This window comes from Periplaneta americana, chromosome 17 (assembly GCF_040183065.1).
Source record: "Periplaneta americana isolate PAMFEO1 chromosome 17, P.americana_PAMFEO1_priV1, whole genome shotgun sequence".
NCBI classification, from domain to species: Eukaryota; Metazoa; Arthropoda; class Insecta; order Blattodea; family Blattidae; genus Periplaneta; species Periplaneta americana.
Genome location: NC_091133.1, coordinates 18440071 through 18451805, shown reverse-complemented (window position 1 = coordinate 18451805; position 11735 = coordinate 18440071). Strand labels below are relative to the sequence as shown.

General features: G+C 36.1%; 1 protein-coding gene across 7 annotated transcripts in view; it reads left to right on the top strand.

Annotated features, from left to right (window-relative positions):
• The first annotated feature begins 1538 nt into the window (after window positions 1–1538).
• Window positions 1539–11735, top strand: part of LOC138692934 (DNA polymerase alpha catalytic subunit-like) — a 42463-nt gene continuing 32266 nt past the window's right edge. For 6 of the 7 annotated variants that reach the window (XR_011330170.1, XR_011330168.1, XR_011330169.1 and 3 more), the window contains exons 1-2: window positions 1539–1676; window positions 8344–8447. The gene's annotated coding sequence lies outside the window, so the exon portion shown is untranslated. Of the gene's footprint in view, window positions 1677–3173; window positions 8448–11735 lie in introns of all 7 variants that reach the window. The other variant, XR_011330167.1, reaches the window with a different exon arrangement.

Here is an 11735-nt window from a genome sequence, read left to right as displayed (position 1 = left end):
CCCGTCTCTTTTGGAACCACCAGGTATTAGTCGTGCAGATGGTAAACGACCCGATGGTCTTACCTTTATTCCATGGTCTAGAGGAAAATCTTTAATTTGGGACTCCACTTGCGTTGACACTCTAGCTCCATCTCACTTACCGAATACCTCCAGACACGCAGCATCTGCTGCTGAATTAGCCGTGAAGAAGAAAGTCAATAAATATGCTCATCTTTTAGACAATTATATCTTTGTCCCCTTTGCTGTGGAGACCTTCTGTCCTTGGAGTCATGACGCTAAAGTTTTGGTATCTCAAATTGGCCAAATTTTGATCTCCATTACTGGTGATCGCCGTTGCACTACTTATTTGCGTCAACGCTTAAGTATTGCTATTCAACGCGGAAATGCAATGAGCGTTTTGGGTACTCTTCCAGAGTCCAGTCCTTTGGACGAACTTTTTCTCCTGTAAAATTTTTTATCTCTATGTAAATGTTTATATTTAGTGTTTATATATATGTAATTGTAACGGTGGAAATATTGTTAATCCAATAATTTATTATTATTTTTTTTTTCATAAGTATATATTATTTTTGGGAGTGTTTTTGTAAGTAATTTTATGAGGTTGTTATTGATATGCTGATAAATTATTTGTGAATTATAATTTGCTATATGTACTGGATATATTTACTACTAACAATGCCGGAAAGCATTGTTGTACATTGGTATTTTTCTTATTTTACAATTGTTATGGGAATTCCAGAAGGCTATTAAGGTAGCAGCCCTACCACTGGACTACTGTGCGACAGGCTTGTAACCTATCCACAGGAACTCCATATTACATTCAAGTCTCATAATATTAACAGCCGGACTGCAGAATCTGTTGACGACTATGGCGTGAATAGGACTAATGGCCTAAACAGATTCTTACTTATGTACCAAGAGGAAAGAGGAAATTGGGAAGACCACGCAAGCGCTGGCATGAGACCGTAACAGATCCTGTAGGGTCTAATACGTGAGGGATATGATGATGATGATGATGATGGGAATTCAGAAATTATTATATATGTTGGCGGAATTGGAAACATAAAAAATTATATGCACAAAACAGATGTATACGTTCATTTGAACCTTCACAACAATGTAAACGCAAAGAAGAATTTGTTTAAAGCATTTCTTAATTAATTTTTGATGTTTCCAATTCCGCCAACATAATATAATAATTTCTGAATTCCCATAACAATTGTAAAATAAGAAAAATACCAATGTACAACAATGCTTTCCGGCATTGTTAGTAGTAAATATATCCTACATCAGTATAGTAATATTATATACTAACATTCATCAATTCAATGAATATTTGTGAAGGAAGTATTAAAAAACCTTTAAAATTAAGATTATTCTAATAATTTTCGCACCTCTGTAAATGTAGCAATTTAATGACTTCACTTCAGTAACTACTCTTAACATAATCCGTTCACTTATTCTGTTTCACTTATTACACAAATATGTGCATGGATATTCCTGCCAATTTGTTGAAGAGTTTTATTCCTTTCAGAGATTACCTGCGGTCACTGGCTCCAGTTACTTCTGTGCGAACTAAGTTGGCATTAAAGGAAACTCCCAAGAAGGAGAGTCCTGCAGTTGCGAAGCAAGAGATAGAGGAAGAGGAGCAGGACAATGTCGTGTTACCTACAGATGTAAGATGGTCACTTCTACTTCAGTCCTTAGTAGGAATGTGTGAATATGACTATTTCCTCACACTCTTGTGTTGGATTGCATTGAAAGCATAAATACTATCAGAATACTTATAGCACAATGAAATGACCAGATTGATAACTTTAACTTCAGTGATAAATTTAACTTCAGGGAACCTCATTAAACATCTGAGTTAAAATGCAGCAAAAACCTAACTATATTATTTATGGTTATACAGGTTGGACCGCTCGAATGTACCTAATTTCAATTGTATGTGACTGGTAAACGGTTGAAGATAGAAACCTACAGTAACGTTTATATGAAAGGAAAACTCAACAAGTTTTGACATGCACATCATATCTCTACGTGAGCTCCAGCTGTCACTGTGATGATATCGAGGCGATGAACGATTTCTTGCCAAGCACGTTGGAGCATGTCTTCTGGAATGCTCTCAATAGCCTCTGTGATGCGCTCCCGAAGATCACGAAGGTCTCTGACTGGAGTGGCGTACACTTTATCTTTGACGTAGCCCCAGAGAAAGAAATCAAGTGGTGTTAAAATCAGAATCAGCGCTGAGACGGTCTAGCATCATATTGGCGAATTCCACTCATTTGGGTTTGTCATCTGGCTCCAGACGTTGCATTAACTGCACTTTGTATACATACAGTTTGAGACGTTTGTGGACAATTCGTTGCAATGTTTATTTTGGTATTTGAAGTTCCAGCGAAGCTTTTCTTATTGACTTCTGCAGGCTTCGCTCATATGCGGCTTGAACATTTGCAACCATTTCGTCGGATGTTCTGCGACCACCACCATGCTTCAACACCGATCCTGTAGCTAAAAATGTATTGTGCCACTTCTTAATGCTTTTAGCAGTTGGAGCATCATGGTTAAACACTCGCTGATACTCCCTTTGAACTCTAACAATTGATTTTAACTCTGCATACCACAACACAGTTTGCACTTTCATCTGTCGTGTCGCCATTTTGACAATCGATACAATCTACGAAAAGAAACCGTGTCTACGCACCATCTACCGACAGGATTCGAAACTTGTTGAGTTTTCCTTTCATATAAATGTTATCATAAGTTATATCTTCAACCGTTCACCAGTCACATACAATTGAAATTAGGTACACCCTGTATTCATAATGATATTTAGATGAGGTATGAAATATGTCTATGCTCTGTTTCAATGGGATTCAATCTTTTTTGCTAGCATACTCCCAAAATACATTTTATTTTACCTTTGTTGTACCCCCAAACTGCATTGCAGTTACTGTATATAAGGAATAACAAATAATTATGTTTGATGTATGAAAAATATGTTGTTGTTGTTCCTGTTGTTATTATTATTATTATTATTGTTGTTGTTGTTGTTGTTGTTGTTGTTATTGTTATTGCTCCGAAGAATCTTATGAGCTTGTTTTATTTAAGTGCATCTACAACATTGCCAGAATTTTTCTAAAAATAAATGACGAATATCTTAATTTCTGCAGGAATCTTGAAACTGAAAAACAAGATGCTCTCCAATTAATGAACGGGTTGACCAAGTTCAGCACGAATTGATATTCTTAAGGATGTTACTACCATACCTGATTAAGCACCAAAAATGAAATATAAAGTCTCCTCAGAGTGGACCAATGCCATAAAGATTTCCACAAACATCACAGCAGTATGATCTGTACTAGATCGTTTCTTTCAAGATCAAAATTGTCGCCATCTAGGATGCAGTGAAGTAGAAACCCTTGGGTTATTGTCCTAAAGGAAAATTACTGAGGACCAATCTCCACAATGAAGTGAGAAGTTTCATGAAACCAATCTTCAAAAGGCAAAGTGGAATGTTTACGAAGGAGTGCACTGCTTGGCTCAGAAGAGCAGACATAACAGCCATCAATTGCTGGAATCCAAGAAGCCTCATTCTTGACCCCCCTGTCCAGTTTGTGAAGGGTGATAACAAGCCAATAATGTTAACGACGAAAAGAAGTCTATTTACAATTCATGTTTCCTCACTTTAGTGAGAGATACAAAATGAATATTAATACATGGGAAGTGAAAGAACTTCTCTTTGGTACTAGGGGAACTTCATTTAAGTTAACCAAAACCATTCTCCTTTCTCTTAAATTTTCCAATGAGGACATTAACAAAATTTGTGTAATGATATTGAGAGATTCATTGTCCAGTTTACACAATCACTTGTATAACACTACATTCATTCATTCATTCATAATATTCTACCCAAGGGCAGATCTTTCACTGCAAACCCAGCATTCTCCAATCTTTCCTATTTTCAGACTTTTTTGCGGAAGCATATAATCCATACATCTTAATGTCGTCTATCATCTGCTATATCCTTCTGCCCTGAACTCTTCTCCCGTTCACCATTCCTTCCAGTGCATCCTTTAGTAGGCAGTTTCTTCTCAGCCAATGACCCAACCAATTCCTTTTCCTCTTCCTGACCAGTTGCATGCAGCAGTATTCTCTCTTCACCCACTTTTTCCAACACAGCTTCATTTCTTATTCTCTCTGTTCAATTCACATGTTCCATTCTTCTCCATATCCACATTTCAAATGCTTCTAATCGCTTCTCTTCACTTCGTCGTAATGTCCATGTTTCTGCCCCATACAATGCCACACTCCACACAAAGCACTTCACTAGTCTCTTCCTTAGTTCTTTTTCCAGAGGTCCGCAGAAGATGCTCCTTTTTCTGTTGAAAGCTTCCTTGGCCATTGCTATCCTCCTTTTGACTTCCTGGCTGCAGCTCATGTTACTGCTCATAGTACACCCCAAGTATGTGAAGGTCATCTTGCAGTACTGCTTCATTTAGAATTCGCAAGTTTACCTTCTTTATTTTACTTCCTATGACCATGGTCTTCGTCGTATTTGCATTTATCTTCATCTCATACTGTTCACAGCTGTAATTTGGCTACTACATAACTTAATATTATTTAATTCATTTCAATTATTTATTGTACTTTTATCTCACATTTCTCAGCAAATCAAAGTATACTTTATTTTTAAGTTTATCCTTGTTTTGTATTCTCTCTGCAAATGAAATAGTGTTTTTTGTATTCTGGATCCTAATGTCCAGCCATAGATGTCAGCATTTTTACATATCTAGTTGGGATGTGTACCCTTGAGACAACCAACCCACGTACCCGGTATGTGTACCATAGATTGAATACCACTGTTCTATGCCTACTTATTTTTTTTATCTGGAACTACCATTTGTATTCAGGTTTGTCATAATTCATTGTTAGGAAAATCATTTTTACTCCTTTTACATTTCCCTAAATCTGTCCTATGAATCTGTCAAACGAATCATCAAAAGCAAGATCAACCACAATTACAATATTAAAATATTAGCAGAAAGTGAAAATACCAAATGGAAAAATCTGTTGGAAAACACTAGTCTAATGCCTGAACTTCCTCATAAATCTGCTTTTGCTATGTTCACGCTACTCACTGGCCATGATTGTTTAAGTAAACATCTCCACAGAATCGGTATACTGACTTCACCACATTGTCTGTTATGCTGTCAGGAGCAGGAAATGGATATGGATCATCTGGCAAGCTGCACAGCCCTTCAAATAGCTCAAGACATCACATCGAAATATTGGGAAGCACGAAGGAGGACTTCATTGTAAAATCAAGAGCATTAGATACATACATACATACATATACATACATACATGCATACATACATACATACTTTCTCTGACTTTCTTTTTAGAGAAAGTATTGTGATACTGCAAAAAATCGATTTCGAGATTTTCACGTAAATACATGTTTTCACATCACTGATACCTAAAATGGTTTTAAGCCTGCCATCTGTCTGAATGTCATTCGTCCCTCTGTATTCAGTGATATTTATTCTAAACACTTCTATGGAATTTGTTTATATTCAGTATTTACGAGTTTATTTGGGAATGAAATACTGGTACAGTAATTTTAGTAAAAAGTTAATATATCTTTCTTTGAAATGAAAAACACAAAATGACGAACTTGGAAACAGCTCAAAAGATATTTCTTGAAACTGTTTCTTGCTTAAGATAAGATAAATGAAATGTGCTGCCTGTATGTCCCAATGCAATTGTGGCTCAGAGAAATTAGTTATTTACAGAATTATTTCTACTTTTCATTGTGAATATTCTAAATCCAAATAGTTTCTGGGTCGAGCGTGGTGTAGCTACTACTCTCAGAAAAGAGGATTAGCATTCCTTGTTGTAAACCCATTTGTTACACCTGAGTGAACCAAAAATTTTAATATGTTTTAATATATATGTCACCTTTACATGGCAATACTGTAGAGATCAAATCATCTTTACAAGGATTTCAATAGATAGTGAAAAATTGTGTTCGTTTATTACATTGAAATTCCATTATGATGGAGCCGTGATGGAATTCAGTATTGATTGCAGTGCAATTATTCTATGCTGAAAAATAAAGAAAGATATAATAATACAATATTTCTAAGTCAATTATAATGATATCACATATCAGGAGCTCACAACCAGAGTGGACCAAATACACCAGTGGCCAGTTTGTGGATTAATACAATTTCGGATGAAGAAAACTTAGATTTATTCATTGCCATAACAAAACAAGTCCATAAATCATTTGTTACTCCACAGAGGGCAGCATTTCCTACGGAAAGTGAAGGTTGCTAAGCATGGGCCAGGAACTTTAAGATTCAATTTCTCAAAATTATTCCAGAAGGACTTGGTCCACTCTGGTTGTGAACCCCTTATTATTTTTGACGAATGTCTTCCATTTATTAAGGAACGAAAATATGGAAGTTTTGCTAGCTCAATATTTGCTTGAAATTACTGAAGGATATACCTCCTGAACCCAGAAGACTAGCAGTTGCAAGCTTTCGTCTTAACACTGAACATGACATCCTGGGTAAACACCTCAATCGTCTTGGCATTCTTCCATCAGCATCCTGCATTTTGTGCCATCAACAGGAAGACTTTTAAGTTTCTTTTCATTTTTCTTTTATTCTAAATAGGCTATTTATATTTATAATGTACTTTTTGATTTGCACATGGGCTTTACAATCCTCTCTAAAACTTGTTTCACTGGAACCAAAGGTCACCATCATATTTACATCGAAAATTGACACACAGTTTCTCCCCTGTATAAATGAATGTCATTTTTTTTTTTTGCCTTTTACTAAATATCACTGCTCAACAAAATTAAACATTTTTTTTGTTAAAAGATAAAGAAGAGATGATTCTTACAGTGTTTTTCGTGCTGATTTCAGATCTGTTTTCACTACACCCAGGTTTTTGAGCAATTATATGAAATGTACTTCAGACTTTTCTAGTATTGTTACCTTTTGACATTTTACCTAAAATCATATTTATGTACCTAAAATAGATTTTAGGCTATACTTCGCTTGAAAACCCTCTATTTTGAGTGTTCAACAGTAGTCGGACAATATTTGGGCTCCATTTTTCCTGGTAGCGCCTTTCCATTTCAGAAAAATCCTGTCCATGTTCGTCACTCACTACGAAGGTTTTGAGGAAAGAAAAATAGATGAGAATCCAAGAAGTTATCTTCAGAGATACACAACACCATCACGTTATAGTTCTGAATCAGCTTGCTGACAAGTTCTCTGTAATTTTTTGATCTGTGGTTCCTAGAACGTAACAATCTGTTGAATGATCCTTAGGTTCTCTGCATATCATTGGAACTGGAAAGGCATATGACCGGACCCTTTTAGTTAACCAGTTAGGCTAATAGAATTACATTGAGCACAACAGATTTCAGGGGCCCATTTCCAGTCCTCATCTAATTTGCAATCAAAAGAATACTCCTAAGCTCTTTTAACTAGTGTAGTAAAATTCACCTGTGTGCTTTCAAAGTTAATTACCGTAATCATAAACGTAACAAAAATTGTTTGTGATTTATACAGTATTTCGAGGTATGTTTCACTTTATACGATACTTTTACCACACTTAAAATTAGGACAAAGAAAACATGGGTTATGAAACTTGTTTCATGATTGTAAATTTCAACTCAACTAAGAATTAATATTAACTTTCACTGTCTTATGAAGAATAAAATTCATTTTTATGAATTCTGACTTCACAAGCAACAGTGATCTAAAGTTACAGGTCAATTGTTAAAGCAATAAAATGAAATATTTGAAATAATTTCTTTCCATTAGCATTTTAAGGACTGTATATAGCAATAAAAATAAATAAATTTTTCTAAACTTATAAAAAAAAATGGTTGGTGGTAGAAAAATTTTGACTTAATTTTTGGAATCGTCAGATGACATTACATAAGAAACAGCAGAAATTGTATGTTTTAAAAAAATCACTGTTGACCAGTGATACAGTAGGATCAAACATGTAATCACTAGTGCATCAATCAGTAAATCCATCATTGCACTTACTCGTACAACTTTCGAAGAGTTCACAAAGTGACTGAGAGACGAGACAGACAAGTAATAAGGGGCATTGACTTACAATAGTGGACGAGGAAAGTACTTGTGGAGTTGGGTTGCGGGAAATACCAAGAATTCGTGACAGTGTAAACAGTTAAATGAGTGGAAGCTTGGCAGGAACTTTGTATATAAAGTTTTTGGAGCATAAACTTCTGTGCCTACTCATAACATCTCTCCTCAATGATAGATGTTTAAGCGTGTTGACTTACAGATGGATTTGAACTGCCAGGAAGGGGAGAAAGAGAAAGAAAACTTGTTGAACAAAAGCGAGCAGCAAGTGTCAGCCTCACCACATTCGAAACCTGCAGTCAATGGGTAAGTTAATTCTCTCTTTTTACTTTCTCCACATGTAAGATGTTTTAAGATCATAAAGTTGTTGTTTTCTAATGCCAGGCATTTGACAATTAAGTCATTTGACCTCTTGCGCTCCAATATTTTTCAAAGATATTATCATGGCCAGCCACTGAAGCACAGATTTTGAGGTGTTCCGAATCCATTTCTTGGTTTGAGTTGCACAATGGGCAGTTAGGGGACTGATATACTCCAATTCTATGCAGGTATTTGGTCAAACAATCATGGCCTGTTGCCAATCTAAATGCAGCTACAGACGATTTTCGTGGTAAATCGGGAATTAACTGTGGATTATGATGCAGAGAGTTCCATTTTTTCCCTTGAGATTGTGTTATCAAATTTTGTTTGTTGAAATCTAAATATGTACGAGGGGGATCCAGGAAATAACGACCGTTTTGTTGTAATAATTAAAAAATATATATTTATTTGAAAAAACAAATTCCGTTACATAACAAAGTCTGTTACTTCTCTACATAATCACCACTTACATTTAAACATTTGTCGTATCTGTTCACTAGCTTTAGAATTCCCGTGTTATACTCCTCTGCCGCCAGTTCATTAAGCCAGGTGTTCACCGTCTTCTTCAACTATTCATCACTTCCAAAACGCGTACCACCCAGAAAGTCTTTCAGCTTAGTGAAAAGGTGAAAATCGCTAGGAGCAAGGTCTGGACTATAGGGCGGATGATCAAAGATTTCCCAACCGAATTGATCCAGCAATTCTCGAGTTGAAGCAGCAGTGTGTGGGCGGGCGTTGTCGTGAAGAAGCACAACTCCTCTTGAAAGCATTCCTAGCCTCTTGTCTTGGATGGCTCACCATAGTTTTCGTAAAGTCTCACAATAACGATTTGCATTGATTGTAGTGCCTTTTGGCATGAAATCCAGCAAAAGAACACCTTTGCAATCCCAAAAGACAGTAGCCATGACTTTTTGTGTTGAGAGAGTCTGTTTGAATTTTCTCTGTTTCTTGGGCGATGAGGGATGATGCTGCTGACGTGATTGGCGCTTGGTCTCTGGGGTGTTGTGAGACACCCAGGTCTCATCACCAGTCACAATTTGATCAAGAAAGGCGTCTCCATCTGTGTGATATTACATCAAGAATGTCAATGCTGAGGCCATTCTCTGAGTTTTGTGTTGGTCACTCAGTTGCTGTGGAGCCCATCGTGCACAGATTTTGTGGTAGCCAAGATGTTGCGACACAATTTCACCAAGCAAAGAACGAGAAATGTCAGGAAAGGCAATATGCAATTCGTCGAGTGATGTGCGCCTGTCTTGCAAGATTCTGTCGTCTACTTTAGTCTTCAGGTCTTCTGTGATGAGCAGACATCGGATTCTAGGGCAAATGCCTATTTTGTTTCTTTAGGAGAAAAGTAAAAATAATTATTAATATTTATGTGTCATGGAAATTGAAAGGTATTCAAAGAGTTTCATAGTGCCCTAAAATGCCCTAAAACGGTTATTAGAGCCTAATTTGTTAATATTCGCCTAAAATGCCTAACTGACTGTAAAGTTTCGCATTTTACTCTTACTTTTTATAATTTATACATGCATTCACTGCGAAATTTAAGGCATTTAAAAAGTGGAAAGTTTGCTTCACACCGGCCATGAAACCATTGATAAAGGAAACAAAATGTTTTGAATCTCATGACACTCACAATAGATTTCACCGAATTTAACATGTTTGGAGGCATAAATGCCGACAAAGAACCAACCTTAGTTTTGAAGCAGGCAACAATCACAACATGTGCTGCTACCGATTCAGAGATATACTATACTATAAAAATGACTGTTTTCGGTCTGAAACCAATTACCTGTACTGCCCTTCAGTGTGTCATAAAATCACAATTTTTGGAGAAAGAGTGTTTTTGAAATATTTATGAAAAGTCGTAAAACTGCGAATTAGTAGGGTAAACCGTTACAAAATATTTAAAAGAATGGCCCTCCTAGTGTTAACACTACCAGGAAATGCAACAATAAGTGGAACTTTGTATTTTTGTCCAATTGAATCTCAATAACAACGGTTCATTTGAATGCTCGTTAACAGTTGCTCTTTCCCTCACCTTATTTGTGTTGAGAAGTTTTGAGCAGTAGGATGTTTTCCTGTGAAGTTTAACGCGATAATGCCGAAAAATATAAGTGCAAAATCTACATTGATCCGGCAATGGCTAACAGAATATTCAGAATTCACTTATGATGGAAAAATAATATTCAGCAAGATTTGTAGCAAACAGGTATGTAACAATAGTTGAAATATATAAATTCTATTAATTTTAATGAGTAGGCCTATAATATTTATACATTGACTGAGCTATCCTGAGGTATAATTCTTTTTAAGACCACTACACTTTAACCTTTTAAATTCCGATAGTTAAAGTATTTGCAGGTCATTAAAATCTTGATTGTTCGAACCCACTAACTTTGTGATAGAAATACGGCAATACAACAATTAGGATTTTATTTTAATTCAGTTTACTTTACATTTTTAGATTTCGCAAGAAAAGAAGTGCCACCTAAAGCAGCATGTGCAAGGAGCGGCTCATAAGGCTAAAGCTCAGCAGAAAAATCAACTGCAACAAACTTTACTAACACAGCCTACTTCATCCAATCTCAGCAGCAATTTCTATGCTGATTTAACCAGAGCGTTTGTTGCTGCTAACATTCCCTGGAATGCAATTGAAAATCCGGTTTTAAGACAGTTTTTACAAAAATACTGCAAACAAAATATCCCATCTGAGTCGACCCTAAGAAAAAATTACTTAGACAGAATATACAACGAAACTTTAGCTTCCATTCGGGAGGATATAGGTGATTCTTACATATGGGTCTCTGTGGATGAAACCTCAGATCCTATGAATAGGTATATAGCAAATATGGTAGTAGGAAAACTTAGTCCTGATGGACCTTTGATTCCACACCTCGTATGTGTTGAGGAACTTTCGAAAGTGAATAGCCAAGCCATTGCTTATTTTGTAAATAAAGGCCTACAGTCTTTATACTCAGGTAATATAGACGATTCTAAAGTTCTGTTGTTTTGTACTGATGCTGCCTCATACATGGTTGCTGCAGCTCCACTTCTTAAAACATTTTATCCTAACCTCACGCATGTAACCTGTCTAGCACATGGCCTTCACAGGGTTTCTGAAACAATCCGGAATGAATTTCCTCTTGTCAATTCGTTTATTTCTAACACAAGCAAAATGTTTTTGTAAAGCCCCATCCAGGATTTCAATATTCAGAGAGAACTTTCCAGATA